Here is a 19,131-nt window from a genome sequence, read left to right as displayed (position 1 = left end):
TAAATAACTAAGGCTCACAATGATTAGCCCTCTAGCTTATTGCACCTTGAGATAAACTACCCTAATGCTAACCTAATCTAATTTAACCTAACCTCCTCAAGTAGCGTTTAAGCCAGGAATTCGTTCAAGTTTTTGGGAGAAATTTTACTGGACGATCGTTATTGTTAATTCTTGATGATTTCAAGCAAGGATTCTGAGACCAAGCTCAACTCTCTAACAGGTCTATAATAATCACTTTGTCCTCCTCCTCCTCCTCCTCGCCAGCCACTTAAAAGTCAACAACCGTTGTTACTTCGATTTCTCTCGTATCTTTATAATAATAAAATGAATACCAAGGAGAGCAGCTGTGTCGCCTGTATTCATCTTGCCTTATTGTGATGTTCCGTCTCCCATCTACTCGCACAGCAACGTTCACTTGTTTTTTCCTTGTAGAAACCGGAGCAAGAACCACCCGTGACCACAATTTGAAGAATTTCTTTTATTTTTTGCTCCTAAATTCTTGCTTCAAATTAATTTATTAACAAAGCGCTCGTGTGGCTCCGACTTTAGGATGTTTAACCTTTAGGTGAAAAAGGCTGAGGGAGGCACTCTTCATGTGGGCATAAAACAGAGTGACGGATGGAACTATTAAGGAGCAGAGCAAGATGCCATGTACGACAACACAGTTCTTGAATATTTCATGATACAGCCACTCGGCCACTAGGGGTCCCTAACACGCGGCCATCAGCAACCTGCAGCGTGACCCACCTTACCAGGAAGGCTAAATAAACATTTCCGACAAGTGACGCAAATAACCATAACTCGACTAAACCACATCAAACCCGGTTAGTTCCAATATCCTGTGAAAGCTTCAGAAATTGTGTCGAGAAAAGCAACACTTTCTTAATGGCCAGGCGGGGGGATAATCAGGACAAACTTAATATATTTGGGGTATTTTTACATTAGAGTGGTTAATCTTCAGGTGAATTAAGCTCGAATGTCTTAATCTCCAGGTGAACCAAAATACAACATGAAGTGAGAGAGATTAACAACAGTTTTCACAAATATCTGGAACACAAAAGTAGAAAGCCTTCGTCTGCTGGTGGAGAGAGCTAGTGTGTGGTCTCCCCTCACCCGAGTGTGTTCCCTGGTTCACAGCTGGTCTCCGCCAACGTTGTTTAGTGGTAAAAGTATACTGTACATGAACAAGCAGTGCCCTAATATCGCTTTATGGTAGCCCAATATCGCAACATCCTAGCCCAATATACCAATATCGTAAGCCAATATTGTAGTAATGTCATGTTTGTAGAATGTCGCCAACACTGCAACCTCCCTCAGATTATTTAAAAACAGTCCGGTTTGTGCAGTGTGAGTGTCCCTGGTGGATTAGCGGCGGTGTTTCAGTAAGTACACGTCGCTTTTATGCCTTCCTCACCCTGTTTACAAAATTTAACAGCAAAACCAGTAAGTCAAGATAATATTCGCAACAATATCACCGTATCGTAACCCAATGTCGTAAAATCGTAACCTAACTTAGCAGAATCGTAACCCCCAATCATATTTACTTTAAGCAAGCTATCATTTATTTTCTAAATTATCGCCAAGACGTCTGTCAAAAAAATTAAAAAATAAATAAATACAATTTCGCAATGATATTTGTTCGGGTTCATTTATCCAACAGGAAGCAGCAAAAATACAGATTCTAGTATTTTTATTTTTTCTCCTGATAAAGAGAAAGAGAGAGAGAGAGAGAGAGAGAGAGGGGTGGGACCCAACTACTAAATATACTCGCTTGTGTCCCTCTCTTAAAGGTACACTGCATAGTACCTGCCTGGCCCGCCCTTAGGTATTGCCCACCACTGTACACACTCAGGTATACCAATGTACACTCAGGTATACTTCTACTGTACATTGAGGTGTACTATTGTTCACTATGCCTTATACCACCCTTAACTACACCTACCCCCAACACCATCACCACACAGCTTCACCATCACCACACAACCACCAAACTCTTACCTATATATACAACCGAGTCACCATGAAAGAGTAACCTGTTCTACAGTATGTTAGTGACATATTTCCCAATGAAAGTCAATCGTAAAATGACCCTCAGTCAGTGTTTGTATGGCAGTGTTATCTTTCACAGGCGAGTCAGATTTTCCCTTCATATTCATAATTTTTTTTGTTTTTCTTAACCTGTTTAACGTACTAAAATAAAACATCCCCCATCAATCCCCTCACGCTGAGGATATAATTTCATATTACTGTATTGTTTATATTGTGCTGTGTGGGTAGTAATGGTGTTTGGGGTAATAGTGGTTATGGTGGGTGGGTGGGTGGTGGTGGTGATGATGATGATGATGAGTTTGTCAGAGTAGGTGTCTCGGTGGGTGGGTGGTCAAGGTGGGTGACAGAGGAGTGGTTGTCTAGTACGTTAGGGTAAGAGGGTGGGGTGGGTTTGTGGTGGCTAGCACAGTCAGTTCGCGGTGAAGACCAACAACTGCCCACCACATGTAACACTGCCGCTGGTTTTCTACATACTCCACTCTAACCGTTCTTGGGAAATTTTTGCTAATTTTTTATAATAATTCTCACTAATTATAGGCTGAGAGGTCTGGAGCAACAGGTAAAATAATATTAGTAACGAGGTTAAATCTTACTTTCGTCTTTGTGGTTGTGACCTAGACAATAGCCATTAATGGTATGTATAAACAGATCCACGGGGCTTAGTATTAGTGTGACTACAGGCGAGAGGTTGAGACAGGAGCCTAGAGAGGGAGCCATCCAGCACCAGAAAATAAAGGGTCCTTCTCCCTCAGTCGGAAATACAGACAAGGTTTCCGAGTGAGTATAGATTCGCACCGTTCTGGTAAAATTTTGTTTATTAAAAATTGTGTTGTTCAGAATAACCTCAAAAACGGCAAACAATAATACGTGTTTCACGGTGTCTCATCCATGTACCCAAAGTAGACTATGATGGCACTAACAGATAAGACGTCACACTTAACATATCTGAATACCTGCGGACATACTGACTTTATGCAAATTACCAGAACTTGGATGAGTCTACTTCTCTTATACCAAGTATGTCCCAAAGCCCTAAAGAGCAGCTCTGCCAGTGGTCTACTATGTCAGTGTTGATACAGTGGAGGTAAACTGCCTGACTACCACACCAGTATCGTGTAACACTACTCGGTACCACAACAAACAGGTTAATGGTTTTACAACACACTCAAATATGCATACCAACCCTCCCGGCACACCAGGATCATGTATGCATCATTACGAAAGTCAGCAGACCCCAACCCTCCCCCTGCGCGATACTATATTTTTTACTGTGTGCATTCGTCTCCGTTATACCTTCAGCCTTGGAAACTCTTGATACCATTTTTGTCGCTGCTTCTCTTGAATGTCGTCGCTAAATTCACATCTTTCATCACTCTTGTGCAGACACATTACTTCATTAACATATATAAAGAGTGGGAAAACACTGCCTCATCACCCACCTAACCTTACGTGGTGTAGAGTGAATTAAATATTACCTACGTATATATTTGGGGATGAAATGAGTGCCTATTTTTCTTAAAGTAGGTGGATAGTGGTGATGATCGGTAGATGGTGGTAATGATGGTTGGTAGATGGTGGTGGCGATTGTTAACAGATGGTGGTGAAAGTTGGCAAGTGGTGTTAGTGGTGGTGATAATGTAGTATCCTGAGATCAGGGTGGGTCTGGGGTAGAGGTAGTCATGGGTGGGAAATGAGGAGGTTGATGGTGCAGTAATGTTATACAGTAGTGGAGTAAGAACAGTATAAACTCAGGGTGGAACCATGGAAGGTCCCAGGTGAGGTGCCTCGCTACCTGCCCAACACCACAACTTACCCAACTCCTGAATTATTCCACCTCCAGCTGGCCCGCACCACTCTAGCCACAGCACGCATCAATACCACCTGCTGTATCACCATATATTCACCTCATTGTATCCGTATCATCAATCACGAACTGTTAGTATATTAGTAATTGGGGTCTATTTCAGATACCGACATAAAAATGCACATATCCTAAACATGTCGGACGTATTGAGCGTTAAAGATAATGTGTGTTTTGGGTGTAGTTTATGTGGTGGTGGAGGGTGCAGAGGCCATCACCATCACCCCCTGCCTCCCACCTCAGGTCCCGCCTTAAAATGCATTAACGTGCAGCGCTTGGGGGGGAAAGAGGCCACCTTTACCCCACACCTCACATTGTGGAAATAATGTTTCTCTCTACACACACACACCAAAGAAGAATTTTGTTCCTGAATTTTCTTGTACCGTGATACACATATAATTCATACCGCAACACACCTTATACAACAAATTTCTTAAAGACAATCGGACAAAAACACTCCTCGTGCACAAGGTGTTTGAGGTGTGACGGACCGAGTCTGACCCTTGTAGTGCGTCATTCACTCGTGGCTGCTTCTCTGCCACTTGGTGCACGTGACTCCCACAATTAACTACTCCAAAGCTCTAACACGCCAAGGGCTCCGCCGTCATAATTGCATCAAACCAAAAACATTAATAGAAGGGACTTATTTTATATAAATCAATTGATTTTAAAACAAACCCCAAAATTTAAAAACTACAGCGTCGTTACTTGTCACACGTCATGGTCATGTTACCTGCAGTAGTGTCATGTTGAGAGTGCAAGACTCACACTAGTCACCGCTGCTTGTGTGCTGCATTGTAGGTGACACAACACAAGGGGTATCACACCTGCCCCCCACCCCGACACACACACTCCTGTGGGTGGTGGTGGTGGAGGGAAAGTCTGGGTGTACAGACCACACTGTGAGCTAGCGTCACGTGTGGCCACCACAGGCTTCACCATGTGACGCCAAGCGTTACAGAGACCGTGTGACTGTGGGGGGGGAGACGGGAAGGTGATTCACACTGTCTCAGTGACGCTCACCTCCACCAGCTGGCTGGCTCACCCTAATAGGCAAGAGGCAGGTCACCACCATACACGAGAAGTACCATGACCAGATATCCCTCCTCCTAGAGACAGGCCTGGCACTTGACATTATTAGGGACCTGCCACGCTTTGCCATAAACAGATGAATTGTACCGGGAACTTCCCCCCCACACACTCATCATCCTGTCACTATATACGAGTATATAACTGGCTGACAAAACCCATGACCCTTCAGGCACTTGCGTCCTTAATGCATGCGTGAGTCACGAAGGCAAGTACGAACTCCGCATGCTTCCCTGTTGGGCGCTGTGAACACTTCTGCGCTTCGCCTTGCAAAGGATGCAAGGGGGGTCCCCACTAAACTAGCCCCATCGCTGGGCAAATCTGATTCATCCCCACCACTCTTCTCCCTCAACAACCTAACCTAACATTTCTCGTAGCGGTGTGTGGTCAATGGATGTCATATATCTAAATGATCCTGGACATCAGCAACATACCTCGCCTGATAATGCAGGATGCCCCAAGCGTGACAAACTTTACGTATCACGTCGTTTTTCATAGAACAATCGTTAAAAGGCCATAACACGAGAGATAAATGCTGTATAGTAAGTCAGGAAGGTCAGGAGTGGGGCGGCTGAAGTAACTGGTTAGGAAAACTACTTTTAAATTCGAGGCAGCAGCGAGAGCCGTCGTGACCAACATCCTCCCACTCTCACCTCATTTATTTACCCTGATACTATTATTATATGTTCCTATGATTGATTTTCTTTATCTATCTCCCTTCCTCCTCTACCTATGTTGTGTGATTAGCTTCAAAGGGCACTGCACAAAACATACGAACGCCGACTGTTACTAATAAATACAGGGCATGTTACCGTAATACACCTACAGCCTGTACAGTAGAGGTAGCATATTTGTCCTTCACCTAGTTAGGCCTTACAGGGAGCGAGTCACTGTACTACATCCTGGCTAACGAGAGCAACAGATAACATACTACCAACACCACAACCCGGTTAGGACCACCACAACACAGACTACAACCACCACAGACTACAGATTTAGATATAAACAACAGACACAGTTCCTCAAAAAGTGAATGATAGTGAAGGTGATGAAAGACAAGTGTGAAAAGTGACAAAAAAATGATAAGACAAGATAGTGGCCCACACATACACCTGTTCATCCCATTAATGTAAACACACAGTATACGAAGTGAATCCTTAGCTAGGTACACTTGCCCGCAGCCTAGCCTTCACGCAGGTTCACCAAGACGGGTAGAGATTATTCGCAGTGTCGTCAGTAAACTTTTCATTGTTTTCTCATATTTTGTAAGTATCTAGACACCATTATTATTTTGTACATTAATGTATAAAGTTTTAATATTCCCTTTCATAACACCATGTTAGGTTTGGGATGCGACTGGTTAGATTAGGTTTAATTTGGATATAATTTAGCGATTCTTATGGTTTATGGTTTTACTTCACTTTGTTGCAACTGTTAAAATGTTATTACTGCACTTCAATAACTAAGGTATATAAGCGCGTAACAATGTTAGTAATTGCACCAGTCCTACAAAAAAGTAACCATTATGAGATAGAACCCCGCTGTTTTACTTCACTACAGATGCCCCGTCACTATCAGATAAGTTCTTATTACAACTGTTCACTAATTATTGCATTTAAAATCGTATTATCTTTAAAAAATTATAATTAGTACAGTGACTGGGGTTTTGAGGAATAGTTTTTTGACAACATTCTTAATACCCAGAACCCTACATCTACAGGATCATGACTATTTGCCTACAGTGTGACTCACCACTACACACAGTACCGGCATATATCTCCATAAATAATGTGTAAATATAACAAGATTTTTTTTATAAATATATTGATTTACTTTATAATATCTAAGAAGTTTACCATGAGAGGATCAGGATTACCTGCCAACAATGTGACAACACTAAAGACAGCATATGGTGTCGGTATGTGTCATAATAATCTTTGGTTGTAATTTCGTCAACTAATATGGCGTTTCATTTTTCACCAAAATCTGAAGAAAGGTCTTGAGTAAATATCCTTGGATATTTCTGTTTACTCTCTTAGCTCTTTTCAAACTCATCTACAACAGTCTGACCAGTGGCGAGTCGTGGAAAAAAATGCTAGGGTGAGCAAATGGCACTGTTAATGACATTACACTATCAAGTACTATGAATCGAGTACTGGAGCACTGAAATCTACGAAACTGTGAAACAGAACAAAAATGTTAGATAATAGTTAATTTCCGTTCGTCTTTAACCTTTATTTATGACACCGATGAGATGTTTGGATAAGGTTTTTGTTAGACAATTGTCAACCTTTGTCTTGCACGTTTCAAAACTTCTGGACTCCTATAACAGCAGGTTTAAATTATCTGACACTTAAATAAATACATTAACTAAACAACAGCAAAATTAATTTTGGAGAAGAATTTGTGGGGGCGCACTGTGAACACAAAATAACCCGAGCAAAAATTTGTGTCGTGGGTTTTTTCCCAATAAACACAACGGTCTTCAATTTCCCCTAATCTAACCCAACCCGACCTAACCTGACCTAACCTAACTTAACCTACAATGAAATTTAGCTTCCAGGCTGTGGTCTTTTTTTTGTCACTGAGTAAATTCGTTCTTTGAGCCTAACATACAGGTATACTGTAGCTATGCCCTCAAGATTCATTTCAATACCTGTACCTTCTCTATATTTAGTAGATAAATTATAACTGTCGGTGCCTCCTTATTTGAGAATTAATACTAATTTATTTACTCAATTTTGTTTTGGAGAGAAATTTGGTAGAAAATACAATAGGCACCGGCAGAAGTCGACCCACTTCCCTCCCACCACACACTACTGCACCACTCCTTCACTCTTATGATCACTTCACAACTATCAGCACTAATACAGTCTCCCAAACACCACTATAGCCCCTATATCACCTGCACAATTAACATGCACTTGGAATGTAATTGAAACAAGCCATTTTTGCATACAGCTCCGTGCCAATTGCCCGCCATTGTGACCGAATTCATTATCTACGTACTATTTTTGTTATTTTTTTTTCATCACGGGTTTTGCCAGAGCAGCTTTAATGTGTGCTCGGCGTGATGTGGGGGCTGATACACGTGTGAGGGTGCCCGTCTCTAACCTAACCTATCTGTAGCCGAACATAAATCAACCCTAGCCTTGTTTTCTACCGTACACCTACTAAAAATTATTCGGCACCCGTGTCATATTGTATCACGCCGTAAGGGTGCCGAATATTTTTTTAGTGGTTGTACACGTAGCCTAGCCTTCCAATAATAACAAACACAACCATGCTTAACTATCTTAACCCCTTCCTTCCCTTATATAAACCTAGCTGAACATAACTATCCTGACCAATGCAGCCTGGTTTAACTATCCTAGCATAAACCTAACCTAACCAAACCTCAGTCACCCTAATACTAACCTCCACTAACCAAAATCTAGCCAAACAGGATATTAAGTTGCAGAAAAGGAAACTTGACTTGGTTAGACGGCCACTTCCACTACCAAACACCAAAGTATCTGGGCCACCAACATCATACTACATGTGTAGTGAAATCAACTGGCAATATTATTCGTTTAAACTGCATAATATTCCTAACCTATCGCGGAATTACTTTTATTTTTGGGGGCGTTACCGCATGCTAATTATCTTGTATAATTAAGTCACAAGTGATAGCGGGCCCTTCGTACCCGGTGAAAGTTTGAATGCTCGTGCTTGGCTAGCGTACAGCGAATTAGGGTGCGCCAAGTCCGTAGACTTGCATAGTTTTTCATCGTAAATAAAATGGTTAATTAATGCCTTCCTAAAGAAAATATCGACATGGGACCAGGTTTGTTCCACTCTACGATTTTTTTGCGATTTTTCCACCAAGTTTGATGAAAAACGATTGTGTCGTTTCGGCTGCCCAGAACAGACAGACAGACAGACAGAGAGAGAGAGCCACGGCTATTCCTATAGTATATTAGATTGCAAGGACTCAAACATGAAATGGCGTTATGAAGTTTGTGAATAATAAGTGTCTTTGGGTGTGAGAAATGCGTAGTACGTGAGTATTGATTGACCCAAAATATATACCTTTCCCCTCCACTCCTCCCCAACTACCCCCTGCCTCTCTCTCCTCGCTTCCCCAAATACCATCCCCGCACTTCCTAAACAATCCTCCTTCACCCATAAATTCCCAGATATAACCAGTAACTTCCCTAATACTCACTTCCCTCCCCTTCTCCTTAACGGTAACCTAACCTAACCCCCAGATAAAGTTAAGAGTGGTTAATATTCAGGTGAAATAAACTGGGGGAGGCGAATCTTCAGGTGTACCATATTTAGTCTTTCAACCGCCACAACACATGGAAGCAGTGCTACCTGTAAGGGTGTAGTACATGGCTGGTGCAAAATATACCAACGAACAAAGTATGTAGATGCATACAGAAGAGCCCCCTTACATCTGTATCTACAACGTGTACCTAAAACACACCTGTACCTATAACGCACCTGTACCTACAACGCACCTGTACCTACAACTCACCTGTACCTAAAATACATCTGTAAATTAGGGGTTGGTTAAGGTCAGTGTATAGATTACAGATTGAATTCGTTAAGTTACAATATCGTTGCTTGGGGTTTGTGCTGTTAGGTTAGTGGAAGGTTAGATTAAGTTAGTGCATGTTAGGGATTCGGGGTTAGGTTAAGTTAGGGTTCGGGAATGGGGACCGACATAGACTATTTAGGTAATTAACGTGAAAACATTATATGACCAAAGTATACAAAGCAGAGTTCTCATGGCAAATATGTGAACAAGGCAGATTATTCAGATATTTCGATTTGTAACGTCTGGATTTAAACGAAGTGGCAGAGTAAACGTACACCCTATGCCTAATAATAAGGACCAAGAGGAAAGGTGTCTGAGGGTGCACGGTTTTTTTTTCTCCATATAAGTCAAAAGATACTCACACAGGACGATGCAGTTGTTTTTATATCACCAACTTGCTAACAAACGTGTATTATTTATCCAACGAATCATCGCTAATCGTTATGCTGGATATTACGTAAATTATCAGTAATCAATAAAAAAAAAATTAATTTTATAACTCACAAACTTGACTTCCCAACACGGTATAAAAAGGAACATGCTAAAGAAAATCAGTTTTCGTTTTACTGTCCAGGGGTGAGCTGGGGGAAAGACGGTACAAGCCTAAGGGTGTGGCGTTGTGGGAATGTAGACACACTTAAATATTCCATCTTAGGTATACATCACCTGGTATACCCTTGTAATTCTCCTTCTCCTTGGTCCAGGCACCACAGCACACATTATTCTGGACCTTTTCCTTCACTCTAGTAGAGGTTGTTTTACCTCCTCCCACTAACCAGCAGCCCAGCAGGTTAAGTGAGGTAGTGCAGCTCGCCTCCCCACACACACATACACGCCGCTCATTCTCATCCAACTTCCTCCCTCCCTGACAACAAAACACCGAGAGGTTCTTTTCAACTCAGGCGTTTCACACCCACACCCCCCAACACACAGTTGAATTGCTGTGAAGAGGAGGAAAATGCTGGGAATTGAGACCCTGATGGTGAACTAACACAAAACCTACGGTACAAGAAAAGGTCTAACATACCTGCACAAACAAAATCTCTCGCATGTACACAAGTCTCGCCTATTTGCACACCACACTTGACAACTAGTTACTATTTTAGTTGACTCACCGAGTATATTAAGCTGCCATGTTCGACAAAGAAGTCTCAATATGTCAGGCAGTACAACCACTAACCCGCCTGTTGTATTCATCGACTAGTGGGACATTCCTCCACACATGCAATATACTGCATGTAAATATTTTACTTTATAAAGAACTTCGGTTTCAAATATATTTCAAACTCAATGCATTCTAGTCAATAAATATACATTGTGTAAACCTCTGAACGCGTGAAGAATGTGAGACAAGAACGTTGCGGTGACATTTGTGTATTGTAACGAGGTGCATGGCAACTTGTGTGAAACCTTCAGTTGAAAAGACCTGCAGCCTAGCAGTGTATCGATCACACTGTACACACCTCCCATCTACACCAGACACCTCTCAGTAAGTTATGTGTAGGTCCAGGGTGTAGTGTGACAGTGTCCCAAGCAGAATGAGCGGTATCGCCATGTACTTTACAAATTCTGTTGTGTGTCTGAATTATTTAATTATAATTTGTGAATCTTATTTCCAGTAAACAAAACACCCAGATTTCAGTCAACTTCTCAGCCTTTGTCAGTACAACCGAGGATGATGATCGCCGCCTTTTAATGTGTGAACTGCTGTTTATTTTTTATACAGTGTACAGGGTGATTTACAATTCAGGAACCATGTGATTATTTATTTTCCAATTGTATTGTATTAATTGTTCACTGTAAGCCTCTGATAGACCCCCACACACCAATTCTTAAACGTTGATTTCACAAAAACGTTCCTTACCAGAAATCGATTTTCAGTGTGTGGTCTTGTACCGTTATAAACTACTGCTGCTTCTGACATGGGTATACTAATTATTTTGAAAAGATCTAAAGCGAAAATGGCTCGCAAGAAGTTTTAACAGCCAAAAAATATTATGCCTAACATTTTCTGCTTTTTAAATTTGTCTTGAATATTTTAAAGTTTTGTGCTTAACTAACCTAGAGCCAGTGAACTGAGAGATGGGTGTGTTATGTCCTGAGTGAGTGCCTCAAGTATAGTTTGTCCCTGACTGTCAGTGACTGTATAATATTATCCTGTGTAATGCCTGGAGTGCAGTGTGAGTGTCTTCGGTTGTGTCTCAGGATCACAGAATGAGAGCTCAAGAACAGTGTGCTTAGCTGTCCTCACACACTCACTTTCCTGGCACATGATAGGGTATTGATGCCAGATCTGGCCACACCATCACCACAAAGCCTGTCACAACATTGCCTACCTTTGACAGACTCACTTCCCTAAGATTATCTCACACTTCGGGTTTGTTTTAGCACGTTGTAGCGCCTGTTAACCCCAAGTATGTGTACTAAACCACTCGTAAGTGCCTTTTTCATTGCCCTCGAGGATATATTTGACCAACTCCCGAGTGCATCAGGAACTGTGACAACGTTATTAATAACTCTCCTTGACAACGTCGAAAAAGCCATCACACCGCTTCACAACTCTCTACAGCATTTCTTCACACAGTCAACATCACTACCTTCCTTCCACCACCCACCATCAAAAGGCAAGTTTTACAGTTCCAAATGCAGAGAATCATCTATAGTCTCTCCCCTACGAACATACTGTAAGTATCAGTGTTGGTCCTGTTACCTGTACCTCGGCACCACATCTCAGGTAGCTAGTCTTGACTTAAGGCACTGCACCCCTGGGGAGTCGTTCCAACACAGGCAACATTATCTGTGTCCCTTGACGATCCATCCACCCGCCGGCCTTGCTCACCCTTACACCTCCGTTACTACCGGGTTCCCGAATTCTTTACTTATTTTTGTTTTGTTTTATGAAAATTCCCACAAACCAGCCAGTTTGCCCCCACTTATTGACACCCTTAAATGTCACCCTACCACCCTCTCTCACCTCTTTTCTTAAATTTAGGTCTTGGCTTTTATACTGTATTCTGCCCTCCTTCCACCCCTCGGGCTGCTCCTCTCCTACTACACCTACTATAAATCTCACTTTCTGAGAATCCGGACGCCAGGGAAGTGGTGGGAAGCCAGCATTATTTTCTTGTTAAATGCCTGTACAATATTTGATAAACCGATTTCCTGTATTAATTCTTCTATTTCATATGCAAATATTTAACAGTGAAAGTCTGCTCGAGATCAAAACTTACACCACCAACTGCATCGTTATCTTTTCTGTTTATCTCCTACACTCCATTTTTAACCAATTAATTGATACCACACTAAGGCGGACAGCACAGAAAACCAACACCCAGCACCGCTCTCAAGTTTATTCTTCAATTTGGGTCTCGATACGTTTTTGTACTGTACACACGCTCTGAACTTTGGCACATTACCCTTTAAATACTTTTAATTTGACTAATGTGATCACCAATGGCCACATTTTTTTACTGGAACTCCCAGCCAACGCCCTATCTACACAACTTGGGGAGGTCGTGATTTGTGGAGCAAGAGTTCGCAGTTAAATATTTTATGCTCCATCGATATTTCACGCATTTTTCTTTAACTTCGAATTTATTTATTTTATTAATTTATTGTCTTCATAATTCCTAAATTATCTGGCAACTGGCTGCCCACTGTAGAACCATCTAAATTACTGGATCACCTTTAGAATAAGAACCATGTTGCCACCTTGGGAGTTGGGTTACGGTTAGTCTTCAGGTGAAATAAGCAGAGGGAGAATTTTAGGTGACCCGACGAATCAATTACTATAAAATGAAAACTTATTCATAAAACTAAGACAGTACTAAAGACAATCACACCGATTAAATGAGTTATTGGGGTACCTGTTATTATTAGAAAATAATAATTAAATTATGATAATCTGATAATTGAAAATCTTAAATCATGACTTGGTAATAATAATCTATGACACGGAGAGGCTTTCAGACACCCCGTCCAGCCTAGTTTGACTTGGTGAACAAACTTTAGCAGTGAATTTACGACTGTTGAATGTGGCCTTGAGTGAATAAAAATCAATACAAATTAATTTACAATTTAATTATAAATGCGACAATAGAAACTCATTTTATTCCTATTTTTGTACAATGTCAAAAACATCGAGCAGTTTGTAAAGCCACAGAAGCACTTCGCCAGCTGTTGGCTTATCGTTCAAATAATGTCTAGTATAAATGTAGAATAAAACGAATCAGTTTAATTAATTTTCAATAATTATTGTTTACAGATTAACCTACTTGGCCAGTTGTCTTAATGAAGAATGAAAAATAAAGGGGGGGTGTGAGAATGTATGATCATGTTGAAAGAGGGTGATGGAGTAACTCCCGCCGTTAGCCGGTATCTGGCGAGGTGCCATTGTGTTATCGTTGCTAGGTCGCTGCCGCCTCGTAATGACCCCCCCCCCCCCCAAGATCATCCCAAGCTTCTTTATAACGTCATTACGGGCCTCACCTCTACTCACTCACTCACACTACAAGGAATTCAATTTTGTGAACTTTTGTATGGGAACAAATTTATTCTCATTTTAGTTGTGTAATACAGCCAATATTTTGTATTAAAACATTTTTATTTCAGTTTAGCCTAGAAGTTCATGGTGTATATATTTACTATGCTAATGCTTATTTTTCTAGTTCCGTATTCCCGAAAATATCGAAAGTACCGGTAGCTACATAAGGAAACTAACTGGTAACCGAGAGCAGTATAGAAATTCATTGGTAACTTAACAAAGAAATTAGTTGGTAACCGAGAGAAGTAAAGAAATTAGGTGTTAGTTTAAAATAGTAAACAAATTAGTTGGTCGCAGAAAGAAACAAAAAAAATAATTGGCAGCTAGATAAAGGAATCTGCTCATAGATATTAATGTTTTTCGACAAACTGCCCTAAATCTTCAATCATTCATCTATACTTATTAGGTTTCCAAACTTTTGGCTTTCAAAATTAGAATTTATTGATTTATATACAGTATAGTATATCTGACGTCGTTAGTTTACATCATCTGACATAATATTCACTTAGTTTTTTATGAAAATAAAAATAAAATTCGAGATAATATAGTTGCATATAAATATAACTACTGTATAATCAAAACCCCATAAAATTAACTTATATTTTCGGGAGGTGGTCAGCCTCCTCGGTCAACTTAAAAACTCCAGCCTCTGGGAATGAAGCACCTGCCCCAGAACCAAGTATAGACGGTAGTTACCATCCCCCTCATCGATCCTGGGAAGAGACCTCCAAAGGTCCCCCAGGCCAGGACACTCGACCAAAAAGTGTTTAATGGTCTAGTAGACAAGGCAGTCATAGTCGACTGGCTGGGACTTTCGGGCCTTCATGTGAGCTTAGCGAACCCTGGTCGGGGCTGTCTCACACCTCTGCGGCTCTCGGGAGTATTATATTATGCCCAGCGACGAATCCCCCGTAGTTTATCTCGCGGAACTGGATTGGACCAGCAGTGGTATCTCTGCCAGACATTAGGTACGACACATTAGAAATTACGTCATTATAAAGTTCGCGATACTTGCTAGGCTGTAAATTGTGAGTGTGAGGTATAAAACATATATTAGAACGATATAGACTAAGGTTCAAGGCATTTTAAAAATTTCATTAAATGCAGGAAGCTGGTGATGTAACATACATATTACGGAGCCAGAAGGTGAGTCTTTTAAGTCATAATACTGACTGTGAGAGCATAATGCTAACTTTGTAGGAGTCATAGTGCTGACATTGTGAGTAACGGCGCTGCTTCTCACAAACAAACCCGAGTTATTAGGCAACGCTCTTCGGTTCAACAGTGACAGACGTCAGAAAACTGAAAACCAACGTTTATATGATCCGTCATATTATAAAACTATATTATGGCATGTCAATGAAATTATAATTTACATTAAATATCAATTCGTCATCTAAGAGCACTTTTATCACCTGCACCCAAGCTAAAAAAAATTATTTAATCTCAATTTGCATATTATTATTATTATTATTATCATAATAATTATACGTAACTGAAAAGTAATATGGGTAAAAATCACAAGATATGTTCCGCTGCTGCAGCAAGGGACGATTTAAGGTTCTTGCGTAGAATTTGTCGTAACTGATGATGTAAGACTGCATTAACTAAGCTTCTTTATGATCAAGCATAAAAAATAATGTATAAACCACCATCAAAATTACATTAAAACCTAATAATATTGAGCCACAATTCTCTGAAGCTGATGCAGTAGGCAAATTTTCCCTAGACCAACTGGAGACGTTAGAGCTGCTATTTGTCTCATGAAACATACACTTAACTCTAGATGTGATCTCTAACTGGCTCAGTATGACCAAAATCGCATCAAAACATCAAGGAGGCGCTCCAAAAAAAAAATATATATATGTAGAAGCTGCCATTTGTAGTCCATTCCGAGAAAACTTCTGTATCCTCTACCACCCTCAGCCACCCACCTTTGTCAGTCTTTCATTCATGTGGTGACCGTAATGAACCTTGACAATAAACTGGACACACGCTAATTTACATGCTAGTAATCCTGGGTCATTCACTTATATATCACCTGCTATGAATAATCCTTCCTCTTGATAACTAGTATAGCATAGATACTTTGTTGCTTTCATAGTTTTCCTTATAATCATATGTATTTAGGCTACACACAATACGAAGCACACACAAATCTATACACAGCTGTTAGGCAATACTATGTTCATTACACTGGCATACCTGGTGTTCAGAAAGTGTGCAGTGGCAAATATAGTCAACTGCCTCCCAACACGAGCTCTTGTTTACACTCCCCATGCTTCCAATACACTCAGTCGCTATGCCATACTCTTTTTCTTCCTATATTCATACACTGCCCTGCCTCTTTCTATCACACAAGTTATACTTTTACTTTATCATACCTACCCTTCCTGAGACACACACCAGAGTCCATACATACATCAACAATCTCCCACTATCATATGAACGTCTGTGTATAAACATTTTTTTTCCGCGAGTCACTTGTTCTACGAAACTTGCATACGATCACATGCACTTCCCATCCTTCTCGAGACTCGACCACACCGATATCTAAACTGTCCTTACTCCTCTATATTCCCATCATTCCTTTCTTCTATCCCATCCCACTTCCGTTTTTACCTCCCTTCTTCCTCCTCTCATCCGACTCCATCCCCCTTCCTTCTCTCCATTATTAAACATGACTCACACTCCGTCTTTATTCGTTAATGCCTCCCCCCCCTAACTGGCAATTTGAAAACACAATTATCTAAATGGCGCCCTTGATCTACACCAAGATGGCGGTCAGAATGACGCCGAAATTTTAAGAGACGACTTTACCTTGATGTGTTCGGGAGAATATTATAAGAATCTTTGACGAACAAGCCAATGTCTTCAGTGAGATAACTATGTTGTTCCATCTATCAAGAGTCTCTATCATCCCTCGTGGCTGACACACACACACTTTAATAATAGTAAAGCGTAGGTGCAGATCCATTATGCTTCCAGAATCAATTATCATCACACGTGAGAGGAGGATGGCTTAGATATACAGAATAAATTTAAACATTCTTAAACATTGACATTTGAACAATACTATGCTTACGAATATTAGTGTCAGAAGGTTGTGGTCCTAACGTTCCTACATATCAACAGAAAAGGTCTTATAAGCGCGTAACAATGATAGGAATTAAACTCTACCAGAAAGGGAAGTTCAGGTTTACTCATGAAAGATACCACGGAGCCTAATGTCACCCAACACAACATAAGAACATAAAAATGGAGGAAATTGCAGCGGGCCTATTGGCCCATACTGGGCAGTCCCATTTACACCCAACCCCTATTGCTCATATATCCATCCAACCTTATGTTTGAAGCTATCCAGCGTATTCGAGTTAATGATGATGTTTGTTAACTTGTTTCACTTGTCCACTACTCTATTTCTAAACCAATGTTTACCTATTTCGCGCCTAAATCTGAATTTGTCTAGTTTAAAACCATTATTACGAGTTCGCTCCTGGTTGGAGCTGCGATTTTATCTAATTATTTTTGGAGGTGAAATTCTAAACCTTCGAGAAGTTGTCGTGTAATTTTGGCTGCATGATAAGCCGTGAGGGAGGGTAGACGAGAGGTAAACATAAGACACTCCGTCCGTTCCTGAGCTATTTTGATTGTCTGTTGTAAGAAGCTGCTTATACCAAGTGACGGTGATTAATAACTAAAATATAAAACGTCTTCATAAAATGTAATAACAGAAATAGGAAGTAATCGAGCCCATTTCTCACACCCCCTCCACACGTGGCAAGTCTCACCATACCATCAGCTGATCACTTGTTGACATGTATATAGGTCAGCAGAGCCACTCCCGCGCCCACCCCCCACAATCACTCAACTCCTTTCCCTCTGTTCTTTAAAACTTTGCTCAGCATTTCCCAGGACTTCACCAGAGCCGACAGTATGAGTCATAAGAGTGAAACCCTCTATAGTGAGACAAATATCGCTACACTTGTCATCCAAGACCCGGACAGTGACGAACAAACACGACACACGTCCTCTGATTCATACGTTCTGAAATGCAGCACGCAACTCCCCATAAAACAATTTTATGTGTGCAGTACACAATTGTCGAGGGAGGTGCTGGTACTTTTAACTGAACGAGACATGTGTTTTTAATACACTGAATCAATGACTAACAATATATGCAATTTTTTTTAATTTCACTAATGTAAATATAACGAATATACCAATTTAAATATGAAAATTTAGTTTCATTACACAACGGTAAAGAATCGTAAATCTTAAGAGCATCCAAAGAATTATCTTAGGCAACATGCGTAATCAACTTATGGATTCATTTTTTTCATCACATATCACAGGTGTTCATGGGAACTTTCAGACCATCTGGTTTGACGAGTAAAGCACTAACTTCTCACGCAATACAGTACCTGAATCACGTCCCTTTTACTAAAAGCGAATCAGGAGAGTATCATCATTTTAGTCTTTCATTGCAACTATGTTGTTTAAATGACTTAATTATCAGTAAACAAAACAATGTTTACAAGTTATGGGCGTCTGTGGTGGCGGACACTGACAGGTAAATAGATAAGCGTGCTACGTCACACTTTACTCAGCTGTTGTCACAAAGATGGGGTTGTGAGTGACCTTCACTACTGTGGCATCCTACTGCTGATAACACTAATCACATGGACATACCAACCATTAATTAGTGAAAAAGGATTTATCACATTTCATCTATTTTCAAATAAAAACACCTCGTTACCTCCGAGTGAAGTACGCACGTACACACTTTCTGGATGATTGTTGCTGTGATGTATTCACAAACAAGCATTATTGCAGTTGTTATATCAGTGTTAATCACCAGTCCAGTAGCAAGGTGGCGGGGCTAAAAGAAGGCCCTGGAACTTCACCACGACCCAACAAAGTGCAGGGTCACTACCCAAAGGCTGGTGAAAGCGTGTCTTGCCTACCACCACTCTTTTCATAATATTTTCTTTTAAACTCTGA

The 19,131-nt window shown here is 40.7% G+C and overlaps 2 protein-coding genes across 5 annotated transcripts in view; one reads left to right on the top strand and one right to left on the bottom strand.

The window, feature by feature from the left end:
* LOC121853178 (4-hydroxyphenylpyruvate dioxygenase-like protein) overlaps positions 1 to 19,131 on the top strand; it is a 48,514-nt gene that overhangs the window by 7,436 nt on the left and 21,947 nt on the right. The gene's annotated exons all lie outside the window — the stretch shown is intronic.
* LOC121853179 (phosphatidylinositol 4-kinase type 2-alpha-like) overlaps positions 1 to 19,131 on the bottom strand; it is a 65,157-nt gene that overhangs the window by 40,603 nt on the left and 5,423 nt on the right. The gene's annotated exons all lie outside the window — the stretch shown is intronic.

This window comes from Homarus americanus, unplaced genomic scaffold, assembly GCF_018991925.1.
Source record: "Homarus americanus isolate GMGI-L3 unplaced genomic scaffold, GMGI_Hamer_2.0 scaffold32871, whole genome shotgun sequence".
In the NCBI taxonomy this organism is placed as follows: Eukaryota; Metazoa; Arthropoda; class Malacostraca; order Decapoda; family Nephropidae; genus Homarus; species Homarus americanus.
Note: the sequence above shows the minus strand (reverse complement) of the source record. Positions and strands in the feature narration are given on the sequence as shown.